Raw genomic sequence first — 20,286 nt, 5'->3', positions numbered from 1 at the left:
TTTCCGCTCAGGTCATGATCTCAGGCCCATGAGACTGAACCCTGCTGCACTGAGTTCTGTGCTTATCTCTCCCTCACTCTCTGCCCCTCCCCATGATCTCACACAGATGCTTTCTCTCTCTCTCCCTCCCCCCCCCTCGCTAAAATAAATAAATCTTTCATAAATAAATAAACAGTAATTGGTAAATTACTCAGTTGCTAGGCCTAGAGTCTGGTCAGGGCACTGTAAACCGTGGAAGAAGGTGTGGGAGGGGCAGAACCACCTTCCTAAGAGGCAATAGTGTGAAATGCTTAGTATTGCAGACTCTGGAGACAGACTTCCTAGATGCACATCTTGGCTGCATTTGCTAGGCAGATAAACCTGGGCAAGAACTTAATCTCTGTGTGCCTCAGTTTTATTGTCTGTAAAATGGGGATAATGCCTTAGATTGGGCTCCCTGTGAATAGGCTCTGAGCCAGAGTGCTGCGTGCGGCAGATCTGTGGGAGGGTGAACTCAGGAAATGCACTGTAAGTGAGTGAGGACAGTAGCTTGGGGCAGAGCAAGAAGCTGATCCAAAATGTGGTTGCAATTGAGGCTACAGTTGATGCTGGGAGTGCTCTGGAGCTGGGATGGCCCTCACCGTTGTCCACAGTGAGGCATAGAGCAGGGGCCTTTGTAGCTTCCCATCAGCTAGTCACTGGCCATGGCTGGGCCCTTGCAGTGGAGGGCAGGTGTCTCCGTAGGCAAGGAGCTTCCCCATAGTGGAGGATAATTGGCAGTAGGATACCCAGCTGGGATCCTCAGTCACCAGTATTCCCAGGAGCTGGAGGGTGATGCTCCAGCCATAAAGAGGAGAGCTGAGTAGAGCTCCTCCAGGACACCCTACAGATAACAACAAGCCTACTGTATAGGGTCATGGGGCTTAAAGAGGTTTTTGCATGTAGGGTACAGAGCCCGAGCTCTGTACTGAGTGTGGAGCCTGCTTGAGATACTCTCCCTCTCCCTCTGTTCCTCCCCCTGCTTGTGCTCTCTCTCGCTCCTTCTCCTTCTCCAGAAAAAAAAAAAAAAAAAAAATTGGCCTCTTCGAAGACTTCTCTATAAACCCACCTCATTTATTAAAAAATAAGCAAGCAAATTTCTGCAGTAACAAAGATGCAGCAAAGCCTTAACAGGGAAGCTAGCCTGGGCCCCCAGGTTGGCACACCCCAGTCAGGCCCCCAGGCAGGACAGCAGCCTCAGCAGCAGGTCCAAGCACAGCACCTCAGAGGCAGGAGAGGTGCAATCTCAGCTGGGACCCAGACCTACATTTGTTATTTTAATAGCTGTGTTTGATTTTAATGTGTACAATAAAAATATAAGTAGCGCTTGAGGTAGCAAGAAGGGGTTTCTTTTTTAGTTTTTTTAAGAGGCAGATATTTAGTAAAGGAAAGCACAGATGGTACGTGGATGCTGCAAAAATCACTAAGGTGATACACACATCATGGGGGTTTCATACTGCTTTATCTTTATCTGGAAAGGCACTTTGGTCGTCCTCTTCGAAGGCAAATAAATGAATCACAAGAGTGGGAAAGACAGAGAGAGAGAGAAACCAACAGCAGAACAGTGGTCATCTTGGGCAGCCTGTCTCGTCTCCAAAGCAGTAAACAGTACTGTACTTTAACACACCAGATTTTTGTGGTAGGATTAATAGCCTTTTTGTTTCATGCCCTTTCACCACATTCTGTGCATTCTTAGTAATAAAAAAAATGGTGTTTGGCCAGGGGGTGGTGTCCATTAAATGAGCAAGAGCCAGGCTGCTTTGGGTAAGCTGCCTGTGCCAGCTGTTGGAACCTGGCCGTGGACCCCAGGCAGCACAGTGTGGAAATCCTTGCTCTCGTCCTTGTTGTGCCATCATCTTGACTCTGAGTACTTGGTTAGCTTTATGATGGAGGCTTCTCCTACCCACTTCTTGAGGGTGTAGTCTTAGAAAGACCTTTCTAAGACCCCATTATTCTCAGTTGCTAGCTCACAGTCTAGCCTATACTAGGCTCTCAGCTCATGGTCAGTGAACAAATACAACACAGAGATTTTTATCACCACCTGTCCCTCACCTCCTCAACATCTCCTAAGAGCTTTATACATAGTAGATATAAAGGAAAGATCAGTTAGCTGGTGGGATGGATGAGTGGATGGGGGGGCGGAGTGGGTGGGTGAGTAGACAGTTGGAAGGTTGAGTGGATGGGTGAATGGATGGATAGATGCGTAGGTGGTTGGATATATGAATGGATGATGGAGAGACGGGAATATACAAGGATAGATGGGTGAGTGGATGAGTATGTGGGCGGATGGGTGGATTAGGTGTGTGGGTAGATGGATGGATGCATAGATGGAGTGATGGCAGGTGGGTAGATGGGCAGGTCAGCGGCTAGACAAAGACAAATGAGTAGGTAGGTCAGTGGGTAGATAGGTGGGTGAGAAGGAGTGAGTGAGTGAGCAGCAGGACCAAAAGAGGTAATTGCAATTCCTATGTGTCTGCTTCGCTCTAATCAAAACACATTTTCTCCGGGAGAATCTACAGAGGTGATGGCCCTGATGTCTTGACTCCTCTTCTGTACAAGTCCTGACCTCTAGAGAGTGTTTGCTGTATTTTCTGATGTGAGACCCCATCTTGTCAACTGACTCATGGAAATACATGTTTCATTTCATGCCATTATTCTTCACTCACACTTCACCCTTTCAGGGATCGGGCCTCATTAAAATCTGTCCTCTACCCTGTTCCTCTTTGAGGAAGTTCCTTGTTAGGGCATTTCTGCTGTGAAATGTATCACACCAACTGATGTGAGTGCCAACCTGAATGCTAAAGACTGTTATTAGCAGATTTAGCCTAGAGATGTTTCAGAGTTGTCAGTTCTGATGTACATAGGATTATATTTTCAAACATCATCACACATCCTCTATGACAGACTTGATTACTGTGATGAACTAGTTTTCTTCCTTTAAGAAATGTTCCAGTTGCAAAAATGATTCTGAAAGCACTGGTGAAAAATGCCGGGCAAAACTGAAGTGACACTATCTCATTTGGGTAGCTCATTAACCATCCTGAGAGAGGCAGCTCAGTGTGGCAGAAAGAGCACTGGACGTGGAGTCTGCAGACCTAGGTTTACGTGCTGTCCCCTCCATCTTAGCAGTGGTGACCTTGGAGAAGTCTCTAGTCTTTTGCCTTCTCTTCTGCAAAATGAGACCAGTAATCAAGAGCCCCTTGCTGGGTTGCTCTGGAAATGAATTAAGGGAGGTGCGTTACAAACTATAAAGTGCAGTGTATGATTGAGGGATCCCCCAGTAGAAGAAGAAAGAAAGCCATCATGTCTCTGTATCATTTGTTTTATTTATTTATTTATTTATTTTGGTTCCCAAGTTTTATTCCAGAGCTCAAAAAAATATTCCAGTTAAATAAATTTTATTTTTTTTAAAGATTTTTGTTTATTTGAGAGAGAGAGAACAAGAACACAAGCAGTGGGGAGGGGCAGAAGGAGAGGGAGAAGCAGACTCCCCGCCGAGCAGAGAGCCTGATGCAGGGCTCAATCCCAGGACCCTGAGATCATGACCTGAGTGGAAGACAGATGATTAACCTACTGAGCCACCCAGGCATCCCCAGATAAATGAATTTTAATTTTCATCTTCCTCCTCGTCCTCCTCATAGTTAATCTGGAAGTAACACAATTCATAATTCTCTTTGCCAGTAGCAACTCCATGCAACCAATCACAGAGACTATTCTCTTTGGATATTTTTTGATAAGCTATTTCAAATACCTTGTTGGGAAAAGGCATGTCAGATGTTACAGTAATCTTGCTCTCCCTCCTTTCAATGGCTAGAACCCCTCTACCAAGATTTACAGCTTTGCCATTCACTTGGATTCTCTCTCAAAGAAACTGCTCAAAATTGGCAGCATCCATGATTCCATCTTCTACAGGGCGGGGTGCAAAGGTCAGCCTCAGAACTTGCTTCTTTTTTTGCCCCCCTTCACTCCAAGCCTTTCACAGGTGCCATGGTGGCACCATGTATCGCTTTGTTTTTGTTTTTGTTTTGTTTTTGTCTTAAATAAGAGGAGAAATCAGATATAGTGAAAAAATTAACTGTATGTCCGAGAACTAATAAAACACCCTTTCTGGGCCATGGGATTTTGATTATCAGTGATGGAACCATGGTGTAAAAACCTGGCACAACCACAGGGAAGTGGCTGTTTCCCTTTGTTCGTTCATTCCTTCTACAAATATTTCCTACCACCTATAGTATGAGAGGCATGAGGAGGGGGATGCTACAGATACAGTGTTGGGCAAGGCAAATGAGGAGACAGATGGTAAGCAGATATTCACCTGAGTAACTATTTGAATGTAGACTATGGAAAGTGCTCTGAAGACAGCCCACAGGGTATTTTGAGAACTTATGGCATGGAGGCCTGACCAAGGCTAGGGAACGGGAAAGACTTCCTTGGAAAAAGAAAAGACAAGACAAGACTTCCCTGGGGAGATGACTTTGAGTTGAGATCAAAGAATGAGTAGGAGCTAACTAGGCAAAGGGGGACAGAAGGGCATTCCTGGGAAAGGCAAGAGCGAATGCAAAGGCCCTGGAGTGAGAGGAAGTGTGGCACCTTTGAGAAAGCAAAAGAAAGCCAATGCGGCTGGAACAGAGTGGCCCAGGATGAGCCTGGGGAGTGGGCTAGAGGGGTTGGGTGGAAGCCAGATCACGACGCCCCTGTTATCCTAAGACGAGTGAGACCCTGTGGAAGCATGTCTGGCAAGGGAGAAACTGATTGCTGTTCTTAAGAAGCTTCCCCTGGCTGCAGTGGAGAGAACAGATTAGAAAGAAGCAAGAGCACCTGCGGGAACACCGGTACTAACCTGTGGTGAGTGGGGAGGGAGAGAAGCAGGTGGATTCGAGGCATGTTTTGGGAGGAAAAAATGCCAGCCATGACAGAAAAGAAGGGCTGATCAGGGGTGTACTTCTAATGCAGTTACTTCTCATTTTGAACTGAATGGCTCTCAAGTTCCGTATACTGTAAACATTGCTACAGTACATGAAAGAAAGGGAGCTATCCACTGTGCAGTTTACCATCTGGAAAATGTGAAAATTGTTCATGGTGGTCCAGGGGAAACTGGATGCTTAGTTACCCTTCCCGATCCTGCAGAAAAATATTCCACACAGGCAGAGGCAAAGAAAGGTGTGCTTGCTAAAAGCCAAGAATGCAAGTGTGCAGGACACCTTTGTCTGAGCCTTTAGGTGCTTGCGGTCCATAGGGAAGCAGACTTAATGTAAATGGCTAGAACCCACTCTGGCCTGTCTGCAAATGAGGTTACAATGCCAGTGCCAGGGAATCCTCCGTGTTGTGCTGCCCCTACCTGCCGAACAGGGTGACCTCAAGTCCAGCACACCCCCCACCATTCCTCTAGTCTTCCCTCTGGGACCCTGGAAGCATCTCAGTGTCTTCACAAATGGTCCCTTGCATGGCCCAGGGCCACAGCTCCTTGGTGACATCCAGTGCCTGCAAGCCATTCATGGAGGCCTCTCAGCACAGGATTGCCAGCTCCTTGTTCCTCCGGGCCCCCACAGGGCCGTAATCCCTCAGTCCTCTCTGGGGGAGAAGGCCACTCTGGCCCTTGCTCAGCTGGGCTCAGTGCTGTGTGGGAGCTGACTTACCTCGGCTGGTTAGAGCCAACTGTGTACGTGTCTTCCCAACTTCCTGTTCTGTGATGTCACATTAGTAGTGTGAAATTGGTCGTGACAGGAGCATTTACACCACAGTAATCAGCGAACGCTACAAATCAGGACTTCTCCGCCTCCTCCTCGGAGAGCTTTTTGTTAAGCATTTCCTAGCATGCCACTGACTGGGCCTGGAGCTCACGTGCTGTGTCCTGAGCTCCGCAAGCTTGTCTGTGAACATAGTCCCCTTAGCTTCCTACGGGGTTCAATCCCTGGGGTCAGGCTTAGAGACAGTGACCACATTGTCCTCTCAGCCCCCACTCCCTACCTAACACACCTAAGTACCAATACCAAACATTTCATTGTCTGGGGGCTGTGGCCTTAACAAGCATCTGACAGGGCTAGGCTCTGAGTCCTGTCTTAGGTACAGTAGTGACCCCTATTATTACATAGCTGTGTGTTGGAAGAGACTGGATATACTTTGTTTTTTGTTTTGTTTTCTTTTTAAAGATTCTTATTTACCTATTTTGTGTGTGAGAGAGATTGAGAGTGCGTGTGCATGCATGAGTCAGGGGAGGAGCTGAGGAGAAGGAGAATCTTGAGCAGACTCTGCACTGAGCACAGAGTCCAATGCAAGCCTCGATCTCACCACCCTGAGATCATGACCTGAGCCAAAACCAAGAGTCAGACGCTCAACCAACTAAGCCATCTAAGCACCCCTATACTTTGGAGAGACTTCAAGGACTATTTCAAGGTTCAAGGGTGTCATGGCAGAGAGAATCACTACCTGCTAGAGATAGGATGAGACCAGTAGAAGAAGGGGCATTCATTCTGTCAGTGATTGACTAACTCATACCAGGCCCCATGTTTGTGGGGATATGGGAGAGAGTAAGACACATTCTACACCTGTGCTGTTCAGTGTGATCACCCCTCGCCTCTTTCAAGAGCATTTAAAATGTGGCTGGTACATAAATGTAAAAAAACACACCAATTTAAAAAACCTAGTACCCCAAAAATATAAAATATCTCATTAATAATTTTTATATTCATTATGATTAGAATGAGATTATTGTGGATAAATCAGGTTAAAAATTTAAAAATTGACATTAATTTCACCCATTTCTTTCTTACTTCTTAAATATGGTTCCTGGATTCTTTAAAATGACAGATGTGGCTCATATTCTATTGGTCACCATGGTTTTTGGGGTTTTTTTGTACTTTCTTTTTACTGGAGTTGGATCTGCCAACATATAGTATAAGACCCAGTGCTCATCCCATCAAGTGCCCCCCTCAGTACCCATCACCCAGTCACCCCATCCCGCTGCCCATCTCCCCTCCCACTACCCCTTGTTCATTTCCCAGAGTTAGGAGTCTCAGTCACCATGATTTAACATTTGAGGTCAATCCTAGGCCAGAAGAATAAACTTCTGGTCAAGACAATTGGGCTGGACCTCAAAGGACAGATGAGGTTTGGAAAGTCAGAGACAGTGGGAGCTGGGAGGAGAATGTTTTATAGAAATAAGCACTTGGACCCTGCCCTCTAAGAGGAGTAGTGCATCCCTTTCGACTTAAAAAACAATACCTCTCAGTAGTTTTCTTCAAGAAACAGTGGAGATATGGGGCAAAGATATAGCCCAGTAGAGCGCTCATGGAAACATGGTCTGTCTTGGTGTGGACAGGGGAAAAACTAGAAATAACCAAAATGTCCAATGCTTGGGCTGAGCTAAATAAATGTTGATGCATCTATACAGTAGAATTATTGGCAGATATTAGAAATAGTTGTTGCAGAACACTAATGACTTAGAAGACTGTACGTATAATATTTTGTTTAGTGAAAAAGGGAGCAGATTGCAAAGGTGTTTATGGCAAATCCACACTTTTGGTAGCAAACTTTTAAACACATAATGACTAGAAGAAGGTACTCCAAAATGTTAACTGTGGTGTCTCTGGGTAGAATTCTTTCTCTTTGCTTATTTCTCTTTTCCAAATTTTCTACAATAACTATATATTACTTTAGGTCTTGGTCTAGGAAAAAAAAAAAAAGACTTAAATAACATATTAACTTTAAAAGACCTAGACTTTATTCCAGTCTTGGCCCTTACTAGCCAAGGAACTTAATAAGCTAATAAGTTCTTGGAGTCCCTTTGCCCATCTGTACAATAGGTATATGAATACTTGGCTCACAGGGTTGTCATGAGGACTAATTGACACATCACTACCTGGCACCTGTCGGCTCTCAGCCATTATTAATATTCTTTCTCTCTCTGCCCCATTCTATCTTAGATGGACTCTGATTCTCACTTGGAAATGAATGGAGCAGGGAAAGAAGAGAACATGTCCTGCTCTCCTGTAAGCCTCAATCTTCTGAGCCTGGAGGAACTTCTTTCTCCTCAATGCCAAACTCTAGTGAGCTGGATCCCCACTAATTGGAGTCCAGTTAACTGAGGGCATATTATGTCATTTAACTTTTAGTATGCAGGAAAAAAATATGTAGGACATTGCCTAACATAGGCTAGAGGCCAGCTTGAAAAACTCTTGAGGTCTAAGACCCTAGATTACATACAAGTAATGACTGTTGTGACAGATCAGCCCTAGACTGTGACTCTAGTAGACCCTTAGTGTAATAATATGAAGAATGCAGAATCTTGTATATGCATATGGATATATGATCTACATACATGTATATATGCACAAATATATTTTTACAGGCACACAGGGTGTGATAAAACAGTGACCTAGATACTCCCTCAGGCACACAGGGTCTTTAGTAGGCCATATGTAGTGATAGTTAATCCATGGAACCACTGTCAATTCCCCTTTAGCAGTCTGGCAGGGTCCCTGCAGTATGTACAGGCTCTACAGTGCTTTCCGAAATGTACCAGAAAAATTGCCTATTCATCCTCAAATCAAGTAATTCTATCAACTAGCTTATGAAGAGCTGCCTCGTAATCCATGCTTAATGACCTTAGCCGCTGGACAGCTGTCTTAGGAATTATAGTCTCTTGCGAACAGAGTATTCTGAGGTTCTAAACTTCAGTGTAATAGAAACATGTCCTATTTTCCCCCAGCAATGGGATGTGGAGATGTTCAGCTTGGTGTCTTCTCCTTGGGCTCACTCTCCTCAGCCCAACTTTTATGAGGAATAGTGACCATCACAGGAAGTGGGACTTACCAAATGTCTCCCCCATGGGGCAGTCAGCAGATCTCAGTTGGGGCTGAGCTCTGTGCCTCCATTCATCTATAGGATGAGAGGGATATTGGCTGGCATGGTCAGAGAAGGGGCCTCTAAGGCCTCTTGTGACTGAAGTAATGAAAAAAGAAATGTTTTCAAGATGGGAACCAACATTTACTAAGCCCCTGAAGTACTGAGTTTCCTGGGGAAAAGCCCTACCTGTGAAGCAGATGTGCTTAGTACCATTTTTTTTTTTTTTTTTGGAGTTCAGTTTGCCAACATATAACATAACACCCAGGGCTCATCCCGCCAAGTGCCCCCCTCAGTGCCCATCACCATTTTAAAGAAGAGGCAACCCAGTTCAAGAGGCCTTGTGGCATGCCCAGGCTCACGAGGTGGGAAGTGACAACTGTGCCTTGGTTCATAAGAGGGTTTCAGGCCTGATGTTAGTCACCTCTAATACCCTTGGTTTGGGTTTTTGTTTTGTTTTGTTTTGTTTTGTTTTGTTTTTTACACTCTTATCCACTCCCCCACCTCCCTCGGTGGAATTCTTTGGAACCTAAGTTTGCACTGTCACACCAGCCATATTTCTGCAGACAAATCTCTACAGGTATCATCTCAACTCCTCCCTCCACCTGCTGAGCTCTGCTGACTCTCTGAACTCCCAAGCACTCTCTTCTCTCCCTCCTCTGCCACTCATTTATTCTGGCTCTCACTTTTACACTCACCAGATTATTCTTCTTAAATAATCTGTGACCGTGTTATTCCTCATTAAAGGCCTTCCATGGCTCCACACTGCCTACAGGATAGAGCCTGGCATTTTAGGAGCTCACCTCCAGTCATAACCTGTGCTTCCAGCTATTTCTCTCATGCTGCTCTTTACACAGAGGGATATTAGCTACTCTCCCACACACACATCAAATTTTCAACCTTTGCAGCTGCACTTCTGGGTTATTGGGGTCTTTTGGTTTTTTTTTTTTTTTCTTATTATCATCTTCTCAACCATGGATTTATTCAAAGAGTGATTTTTGAGAACTTACCGTGAGCCAAGCACTGTACTGGAAGCCAGGAAGACAGTAGTGAACCAAACAAACTGAAATCCCTTCCTTCAAAGAGTTTACAACCTAGTGCAAGGAGAGAGTCAATAATCGACATATTAAGTAAGTAAATTATATAGTATGTGAGAAGGCAGCAGTTGCTATTTAAAGAAGAAAAAAGAAAGAATATGCAGGAAAGGAAGGAGAATTGGCAATGGCACCAGTGGAGGGGAAGCAGAGAGAAGTTTTAAACAGGATAGCCAGAGGAGGCCTCCCTAGGAAGGTGGGGCAAGGAGGAGCTGTGCCATGACTAGGGGAGAAGTGACCCAGGCAGGCGGACACCAGCGTGGAAGCATCGGTGACAGTGTCTGGAGCACTTGGGGTAGGAGGAGCTTCTAATCCCAGCCAAGATGGAGGAGTAACAGGGACTAGATTTATCCTCTTGCCTTAAGCAACTAAAAAAAAAAAAAAAAAAACAGTCAAATCATGTGAAACAACAGTTTTCCAACTCCAGACTACAGACAGGAGAGGAGAGTGATCCCTAAGAGAAGGGACACAAAGGACGTGAGCCTTATGATTGTCCAGCTTACTACCTGGAGAGTTGCCAGGCCACGGCACAGGAAGGGTGGCCCAGACATACCCCTGTGGCCCACCAAGCTGATAATCTGAATTGAGACAGTTGAAAATTTGAATGAAGAGAGACTAGGAAGGCTAGAATTTGTGGGCAGAGTAGCAGAGGAAAGAGCTACATGAAGAGGGGAGGGCAGCTGAGAGCTGCAAGGGGCTGCCTCAAGTCTTCAGCTGTGGGCTCACTGGCACCTGCTGATGGAGTAAGGAAACACCTGAGACCTGGGAATGCACCAGCAGAGGATCCTCAGAGCTCATGCAAGGCCAGGAATCTTTTCTCACCAGCCAGGGTGGAACAACTTCATAATGCACAAGGAGAGACTCAGAAGGCTATTGTCACAGTAGTAAGGGTAAGATCAACCCTAGACTAAAGGTGGCTCTGATCTCACCTAATAAGGCTTAGAAGCAAGCCTCATAGGGGTCAAACTCATTTCAACTAACTTAGCTATGTCCTGGACAAAGCTTAAGAATATTTAAAGGAATATTCAGAAATATCTAGCACCCAATGATGGTCTGATATCTGGTCAAAATTATCAAGCAGGCAAAGAAGCTGGAGTGTGTGGGAAGTGTGAGGAGGCCAGTATAGCTCAAACGTGTCAGTGAGGGGAGAGGCAGAGACACACCATCAGAGAAATCAGAGGCCAGATCTTATTGGTCTCAGTAAGCCCTGAAAGGTCTTTGGCTAACTCAGTTGTCAGGAGATGTTTTCTTTCTTGCCTCCTCTACCAGACTGAAAAGTGCCCCTGCGTGGCTCCAAACTTGTAGGGCACCATGGAGCAACTGGCCTGTCCTTAGCAGGCTAGCCTTGAGCACACACCTGCCCATGACCAGCCTTCCCACTGCACTCCCAGGAGTATCGGAGAAGCAGGAAGAAGAGGAAAGTATGAGAAAAAAAAGTACTGAAAGGAGGACATTTCCCATTTGGGACAAGAAGGGGCCTGGGGACCTGCATCAGCTCTGCCTTCCAGTCTCAGATCCCGCCCCTGAAAGATGTGTGACCTTGGAAAACCTTCCTAACCACCATGACCTGTTTGCTTGTTTGATTAAAATTAATAATTGAGTGCCACCTACTTCTAAAGAGGGTTTGAAGCAGCTTTTGATAACAGGCATATACACAGCAAGGCCCCTGAAATCTACAGTCATATAACGTGAGGACAAAATATATTCTGAAAACCTAGGCTAGTATAGTGAACTTAATGATGAATTTAAATGAGCCAGCTGCCAAGTGATAAAGAGAACGGAACCTCGTTTTCTCCATGTGTAAAATGGGATTAATGATCTCTGCCCAGCCTACCCCAAAGAGCTGCTATGAGGATCATCAGGGCTCTCTGGATGAGAGCGTGCCTTCAGGACTCTTCTGCAAGTAAAAGAAAACCGTCCTCACTCAAAGATAACAGTGAAGTCCAGGATGAGGCTTCTCCATCTCTCCATCCCAGGGGCTGCTTTCTCCTGTGCCAGCTCCATGCTCAGCCAATGCACATTACTTCTGGATCCCATCATCACTGTACCACGTCCAGCAAAAGAGGAGGCTCGTTCCTGCAGCAATGCCAACAAAAAAATCCCTGGAAGTGAGTCCCTTTTGCCTTGATTGGCTGGCTTGAGTCACATACCGGTCCCTGAACCAATCACTATAAGCAGAGCACCACACTGATTGGCTTAGTCTAAGTCATGTGATTCAGCTCTACATAGAGTAAGTTTCCTAGAACTTCTTCACCTCAGAGTGCGGCCAGGTGGGTCTCAGTTGGCTCTTCTCTCTTCTCACTCCTCCAACATATCCATTCTCTGCCCTTCTCTGTGCCCTGGGAAGCTTTTCTTATGGTCAGCGTCACCCAGGACCCCTTGTCCTCAGGCTTCTGGGTAGATTTAGCCAATGGGAAGTACAGGCAGGAGATTGGAAGAGAGAGAGAGAGAGGTCAGGGTGCAGCCCCCAACCTTGCTTTAGTGCTGTATCTCTTGAAATAAATGTGCCCTCCTCAGAGCTATGGATCTTCTTTGTGTCTCCACTCTTATAAAGCTCTGAGGACACTATTTCTTCCCTTGCTCCTCTGCTCTGAGGCATATAACAGCTCCTGCCATTGCTAGTCTATGGGCACAGCACTGTCTTTTGTCTGTTCCCATAATCTGCTCCCTCACTCTGTAGTAGTCCTTAATTAAGTGTCTTCCTTTGAACCATGCAGGGTGAATTCTCTTACTTCCTGTGACCTTGTATTTGTTATCTGTTGCTTCATAGCAAATTATCCCAAAGTATAGTAGCTGAAAGCAACAATAAAGATTTATTATCTCACATAGCTTCTGTGGGTCAGGAATTAGGGAATGACTTAGCTGGAAGGTTCTGGCTTAGGCTTTTTAATATAAGTAATTGCAGGCCAGATGGGACTGCAGTCATCCTAAGACTTACTGGAGCTGGAGATTTGTTTCCAAGATGGCCCACTGACATGACTGGCAAATTAATGGTGGCTATTGGCAGAAGGACTCAGGTCCTCACCACATGGACTTCTCCATAGGGCTGCTTGGGTATCCTCATCATATGGTGACTGGTTTCCACCAGCATGAGTGATCCAAAAGAAAGCAAGGCTGAAGCTTCAGTGTCTTTGTATGGTCTAGTTCTGGAAGTCACACACTGCCATTTCTGTAATATCCTACTGGTTACACAGACCAGCCCTATTCAGTGTGGGAGGGGACTTTACAGGGTGTGAATACCAGTGGGTGAGAATCACTGGGGCCATCTTAGAATGTGGCTATCACAGCCCCTGGCAACATCATCTCTAAATTAAAATCGGGGTACTATTATCATTCAAAGGGGATTAAGTGGTGAGCAAGAAAAATAAATGCCCACTGCACGGTGTTCAACAGCTATAAACCCAGTGCAAATCCTATCAATATAGGAAATTGAGACTTAAATTCACCAGCTGGGTCCATAAGTCAAGCAACGGTCTTAGAAGACCCCCTGTGGTTGGGAGTGAAGGACCCCTCAAGCCCACACCAGAGGCAAGAGGGAAGAGAGAACCCTTTTTATGCAAAAAGATTCCTAGATTTATCTTTCTGAGCTTCCACTGGCCTCACTCCAGCCTGAAAACAGCTTCAGACACCCACTGCGTTTGTTTCAAGTCCACTCCTGGCATTTCTCAGCCTCCCTTCTGGTTTCTGCTGCTAGAAGTAGCCTCCTGACCCTCCTCAGCCTGAGACCACCTCAGTAGGCAGGGCTGCCAATAGCCGCCCTTCCCTCCCTCTCAGATTTTTCCCCTGCTGATGCCTGTCTCTTTGTTTCCTTCCCGGGAGAATTGATGGAAGATTTTTTAATTGATGGAAGATTTTTAGGCTTAGCCCATGAAGCCAAGTGAATAGTCCCCAACCCCCATATGGAGCCATCTGGGTTTCTAACCGGGAAGCTGAGCCAAGAGGGAGAATGGGTTCTCAATCAGGCATGCCAGGACACCTTCCTGCCAGCCCAGTCCGCTGTTGCCGAGGTGGAAGGTGGGACTGGTGACTCATTGGGATTAAGAGCTGAGGGCCACTGAGGCTGGGAGAAGCCTGGGAGACAGTCACATCAGTACGCCTTGCCCTTGCCCTGCCGCATACATATGCCCTCATGTGACATACACTTCAACTTACATACCCATTGACAGATGTAGACTCACACCCAGACTGTTGTACAGATGGAGAAACCAAGGCACACTCAAGATTTAGAGAGCCTCCTGCTCCCCCCCCCGCCCCCCCCCCCCCCCCCCCAGCCTCTCTGTGTAACTTGATGTCAGCCATTGGGAGCTTGGAAAGGTTCTCAGGAAGCTCCATCTCTCAGTTCAGGGATGAGCACGACCAACCTCAGGATTTCTTCACATTCCTGCGGGCTTGCGCTCTCGTGGTTCCGCTTGAGCTGAGTTCATTTAGGATTCAGACCATCCCAGATCCCTGATGTTTTCCTCAGACCTGGGCCCCCTTGGTCCATGTAGGGAATGCAGACCCCTCCTCCGTTATGGCAGCCACGCAACACAAAACCGCACAGACCTGAGAGCCAGCCTCTTTTATAAGGGCTTGTGAGGGGTCCCAGGGAAGACTTGGGGGCCAGGCGGAGGGGATTTGCACCACGCAATGTCATTTGATGACTTCAAGTTGGACGTTGCTTACGCCTGACCCAGTTCATGCTCCGCCGGCCTCCCCACCTTCTGCTTCCCTTGCTGGGGTCTCACCGGGCCTCCTGCCCTTCTTTGGGCCTTCTTTGCAGAGAAGATAGCTCCCTCCTATTCCCCCTGCTGAGGTTCTTACCTTCCACCCAGGAGGCTAATCAAGATCTTCCTACACCAAGATCATTTCCTCTTGAGAGGGATTCTGGGCTCAGCTGTCAGGTAATACAAACTCTAGCTCCTTACAGGCCAGGAGACCACCACTGAAGTGATGAGGGGGCCCCAGACTAGAAGCCAGGTGGCCCACCTCCCAGCACAGGGCCCTTCCTGACTTCCCAGGACCCCCACAGCCCTGCCCATTTTTCCTGTACCATTCCTCTGCTGCGCATCTCTCTCGCTCAGCCTGGCCACCCTGCGGGCTGAGCCCTCTGGCCTGGCGCCTGGACTGCTGTAGTACCAGCTGCCTTGTTTGAGACCTCCCTCGCCACCTCCCCCTCCCCACACCACCCCCACCCCAGCCCCAGGCCAGCCTGCATCCCACTCTGGCTTAAAGTGAAGATTCCAACAGATTGCAAATTGCCTATCTCAGACTTTCAGGTCGACTGGTCAGCAATTTGGTTTTCCTGGTGGAGACTAATCTATTTAACAAAAATAGAACATACAGTAAAGCAAAATTAAATATTTCTAATCATGGGGATGCTTGCATCTGCAAATGATCAGGAAAGAAGAGGAGCAGTGGGTGGGGGCAAAAGGTCTGGAGGAGGGTCTCATGATGTGTGGCTTTAGAGCTGTAAAGCTCAACTGGCCACCCCGGAAGCTGGGCAAAGACCCCACTCACTGGTCAGGGCATCTCCCCGCTGCAGGCTATGCAGGTAAGGGCACCACCATCTGTCTGCCAAAGCAGAAAGCCATTCTTTACTTCTCCACCTTCCACAGCTCTCAAATGGGGCATCTCTAAGCCCTGTGGATTTCACCTCCTTCCCATCCTGTGAATTATGGACTCCTCTCCGGGCATGTCATCCTCCTCTCTCACTTGGATTCCACAGTAGCTTCCAACTGGCCTCCTTGCACTCAGTCTCCCCTCATGCCCACCCATTTTCCAGTCTAATGAAGGTACAGCACCAGAATAGCTTTTTTATTCAGCTTTATTGAGGCATACTTGATAAATAGGATTTATATGTATTTAAGGGATACTCCTTGATGATTTGATATACATATTTATTGTGAAATGGTCGCAACCATCAAGCTAATTAACATAGCCATCACCTCACACAGTTTTCATTTTCTCATTTTCTCTTTCTCTCTTTCTTGCTTTCTTGTAGTGAGAACACTTAAGATCCACCCTCTTAACGCTTTGCAAGTTGACAGTACAGTATTGTTACCTAGAGCCTCCATGCTGTACATTAGCTCCCCCAGAGCTTATTCATGCTGTGTAACTGAAAGTTTATACCCTTTGACCAACATCTCCCCATTTCTCTCTCCCTCCAGCTCCTGGCAATCCCCATTCTCCTCTCTGCTTCTGTGAGTTTGACTATTGTAGATTCTACACACATAAGTGATGCCAGGCAGTATTTGTCTCTCTGTGTCCTTCTTATTTCACCAAGCATGATGACCTCCAGGTCTATCCATGTTGTCACAAATGACAGGATTTCCTTCTTTTTATTTTTATTTTTATTTATTTATGATAGTCACACACACAGAGAGAGAGAGAGGCAGAGACACAGGCAGAGGGAGAAGCAGGCTCCATGCACCGGGAGCCCGACATGGGATTCGATCCCGGGTCTCCAGGATTGCGCCCTGGGCCAGAGGCAGGCGCTAAACCGCTGCGCCACCCAGGGATCCCGATTTCCTTCTTTTTAAAGAGGACATCGGACATGTTACCTCCTCCCCTTCTGTGGCCCCTACTTGCAACATGAGGTCCAAAGCTACCTGATACGATTCTTGCCTTCCTTGCCTCCACCAACATCCTTACCACTTGCATATCACTCACCAGCCACCTTGCCTTTCCTTCTGGCTCTTCATAGAGCCAAGCTCTCTTTTTGCCTTTAGGCCTTTGCATGTGCTTTTCCCTCTATTTGGAACATTCCTCTCATCTTCTTTGCCTAGCTAACTGACACTCATTCTTTCCTGTTCCCTCCAAGCCCTTCCTTGAGAGAGTGCTCTTCCTTATGTGCTCATACCTCTATGCCCACCCCCTCCTATCACCTGTCACACTGCCTTGTAACTACTTCTTTTTTTGCCTGTCACCTTCATTAGACTGGGAGCTTCTAGAAGACTAGGAGTTTGGCTTAATCATGCATTTCCCCAGGGTCTAGCATAAACATGGCCTGTCCCAGAGTGAGCACTCAACAAACACGGCATATGGCAACTGCTCCTTCATTTTCTGTGAGGAAACTGAGACCCAGAGAGAGGAAGGAACATAATTAGGAGCACACAGGTGTTTGTGACAAGACTAGAGCTAGAGCCCCAAACCTCCCACTCTAAGTGCAAAACTCTTTCTGGCTTCATTGTGCAGAAATGGTCTTAGCAAACATGATTCAGCCCAGGGGACACAGACCCCAGTACCAATAGCTTGCAGAGGTGTCTGGATCTCCCAACCTGTGATAACCTTTGGATCTTCATGATAACCACCTCCTCTGCCTTGGGCTCCTCATCTCTCTTGGTTCAGAGCAGAGTGGAGCAGTACAGTTTTGAGAGCTGAGACAATATTAGGCAACCAGCACAAGCCCCTTCTTGCCAGCTCTTCCCTCTCTGATATGAAGTCCCTTTCCCCATTTCTCAGAAGAGAGTCTCACCCAACCCTTGTGCAGGTGAAAACTAAGTATTTTGCATTCTTCCTCGCATTTTTTTACTATGGAAGCCCAAGAGGACTGGCTTGGCCACCAATATACTGGAGCCAGATCCTACAAGCTCCCAAGAGAGCCAAGAGCTACTTGTAAAATGATCAAGAATTGATGAGCCAGGTGTTAAATGGTAGATAGCTGGAAATCTGCCTTGGTGGGAGTATTACAATATGGAAATTCTCAAACACTGCCCCCCAGGGTCCTTTCCCCTCCTACCCAAAGAGCCCATTGTTAAACATTTATCAGCACATCCCTGACTAGCTACCTTCCTTCCTCCTCCACCTACCTCCTACTCTACCCCTGCTCCCCCCCTCCACCAAGGCTGTTTGGGTCTCACTCTGATCCCCTTCAAAGAGCTCATTCTCCCATCAGTGAGTGGTTCTTGCACAAGAAGGCAGGGTGGCATGTGGTTAGAAACAGAAGGTTGAAGTCAGACGCATCTGGGATGAATCCCGGTTCTGCCCACTAGTCACATGACCCCAGGCAAATTTCTTCTTTCACTGCCTTTGTTGCCTCATCTGTAAACCAGACATAATGGTAACACACGGTGCACTGCATTGGGGTTGCTGTTGAGAATTGATTAGTGAAGAACAACCCCAGGAAAAAAAAAATCTCAGATAATGTACAAAAATATTTCAGCAGAGCTAAAATTAACTTGAAGGGTGTCATCTCTGAGAGTTCTGCAGTGGAAAACCAGAGAACAGAGTTGAGAAAGGATTCATCCCAGGTACCCTTCCTAGAAAACAGCAAAGCACAGCTTGCATCTATGTGTTCAGAAGACCCCTTGCTCATGGCTCTTTCCATTCTTCTAAGTGGAGGGGGAAATGTGCTTATGCTTGCACAGATCTCTGGCTCTTACTCACGAAAACGCGAAGCTGTCAGTAAAAATTAATCTATTCCAAGAGGGAGTATTATTTTGTTGGTGATGATGTTGCTATTTTTGCTTGTTAAAAAAAATGCCTTCTTATAACATCTTTTCAAAAAAAGTTTTTAATAAAGTTTCTCTGTTAGGAAAATAATACATACTCATTATAAGATATTAGAAAATATTGATAGGATAAAAAGAAGAAAAAGCCATAATCACACAACCTAAAAACCAACCAGCTTTAACATTTTTATTTGTGGGAGTGATTTTTGCATAATTGTGAGTGTACTGTAAATATTATTTTTGCCCTTCTCTACTTATGGTATCAGTTAGGATAAGTAACACTAGCTGATGTAACAAAGACATCTCAGAGTCTTAGTGGGTCAACACAGTAATAATTGATGTTTCCCATGTGCAGAGTCCAAAGTGAAATGTGTCTGGTTGGTAGAAATTCTTTCTTCACGATGACTCATGGACCCAGACTCTTCCATATCTGTGCCTTGTGCCTCAGAGTTCACTGAAAGACCCTATGAATCTAGTTGGCAGATGGGGGAAGTGAAGGAGCAGGAAGGGTCTTGTGGGACTTCTACCTACATTCCATTGGCTGGAGTTGTCACATGGCCACACCCAACCTATAAAGGTGGCTGGAAACATGTGCTCCAGAGGAGAGGGAAATGGATTTGGTAACCCACCAGCCAGCATCTGGCACAATCAGAAATCACTTTGTTCAATCTTTTGTAATTTTTGTAATAGAATGCTCAAGTGTGTATGATTAAGTTTAAGTCACCCCTTGTTTAAAACCCTTCAGTGGCTTCCTTTGCATTCAGAATTAAGTGCAGCATCCTTGATACGGCCTGTAAGGTTCAACATGAGCTTGCACATGTGCACCTTACCAATCACATTCCATGCTCATTTCCTCCCTAGTGACCTCTTTCAGCTCCACTGGGATCTTTCGCTCTCTGGCTTCCCAATCTCTCTCCTGCCTGGGAAACTTTGCACAGTGCAATCCCTCTTCCCAGGACCCTCTCTCCCACACTCTTAGCTAACTCAGATCTCGGTGCAAATTACACCTCCTTAGAAAAGCCCTTCTTACTTATAGTCTACATTAGGTTTTTGTCATAGTTCACTCTCGTAGCACTCTGTTCTTTTCCTTCATATCACATATTATAGGTTGTAGTTATGTATTTATGTCTGCATCTCCCACCAGACTACAAGCTCCGTGCAATCTAGGACCATGTTGACTTTGCTCACCCTTTATCTGGTGCCTGCCCAGGATGTGCCCAACACATGTTAGGTGCTCAACAGGGCTGGTTGGTTGAATGCATGTATCATGTTTCATCACATGTCTATTTTACATGGCTCTTGCCCTACTTTATGGACCTATCATTCATTTCTGAGATTTTGCTGTTCTAAACAAGGCTGACTCTTGTATTACGACTAGAAGGAAAGAGGAGTTGATCCACCTCTCTTGGCCCATCCACCCCACCATCTTCTCTTCATCTCTCCCCTCCGTTGCATCCAGCCCTGCCTTAGGCCACCACTCTGCTTTGTGGCTGGTGACCATTGGAACCCTTTAGGCCATCTGATCACAGTCTCTCAGAAAGATGCCTCTCCATTTACTACGCACTAATAGAAGGGTGGCATTGGGGCTTGCCACACCTTCCATCCTCCCTCCTCTTAATTTGCTGCAAACCCACTGCTCCAAACTCAATGGATACATCAAAATTTTCTCCAGACTTAGGCCTATCAAAAGCATTTTCATGTAAGAAAATATTTTAAGTAGTGTGCAAAATATGACTTAATTTAGCCTAAGGCACAGGCAGAAAAAATATTTTTCACTTTTGTAGAACATGTGGGTAGACATACACAATTGTTTGATATTTCTCTTTTACGTCTTGCCCTCCCTTGGAAAACAGAAGGCTGCTTCTGCTTCTTCTTCTTCTTCTTCTTCTTCTTCTTCTTCT

General features: G+C 46.1%; 1 protein-coding gene and 1 pseudogene across 2 annotated transcripts in view; one reads left to right on the top strand and one right to left on the bottom strand.

Annotated features, from left to right (window-relative positions):
* Nucleotides 1-20,286, top strand: part of GABBR2 (gamma-aminobutyric acid type B receptor subunit 2) — a 348,748-nt gene that overhangs the window by 223,261 nt on the left and 105,201 nt on the right. The gene's annotated exons all lie outside the window — the stretch shown is intronic.
* LOC102154880 lies at nucleotides 3,626-5,096 on the bottom strand (annotated as a pseudogene).

Source organism: Canis lupus, chromosome 11 (genome assembly GCF_011100685.1).
Source record: "Canis lupus familiaris isolate Mischka breed German Shepherd chromosome 11, alternate assembly UU_Cfam_GSD_1.0, whole genome shotgun sequence".
In the NCBI taxonomy this organism is placed as follows: Eukaryota; Metazoa; Chordata; class Mammalia; order Carnivora; family Canidae; genus Canis; species Canis lupus.
This window is presented reverse-complemented; position numbering and strand designations above follow the sequence as displayed.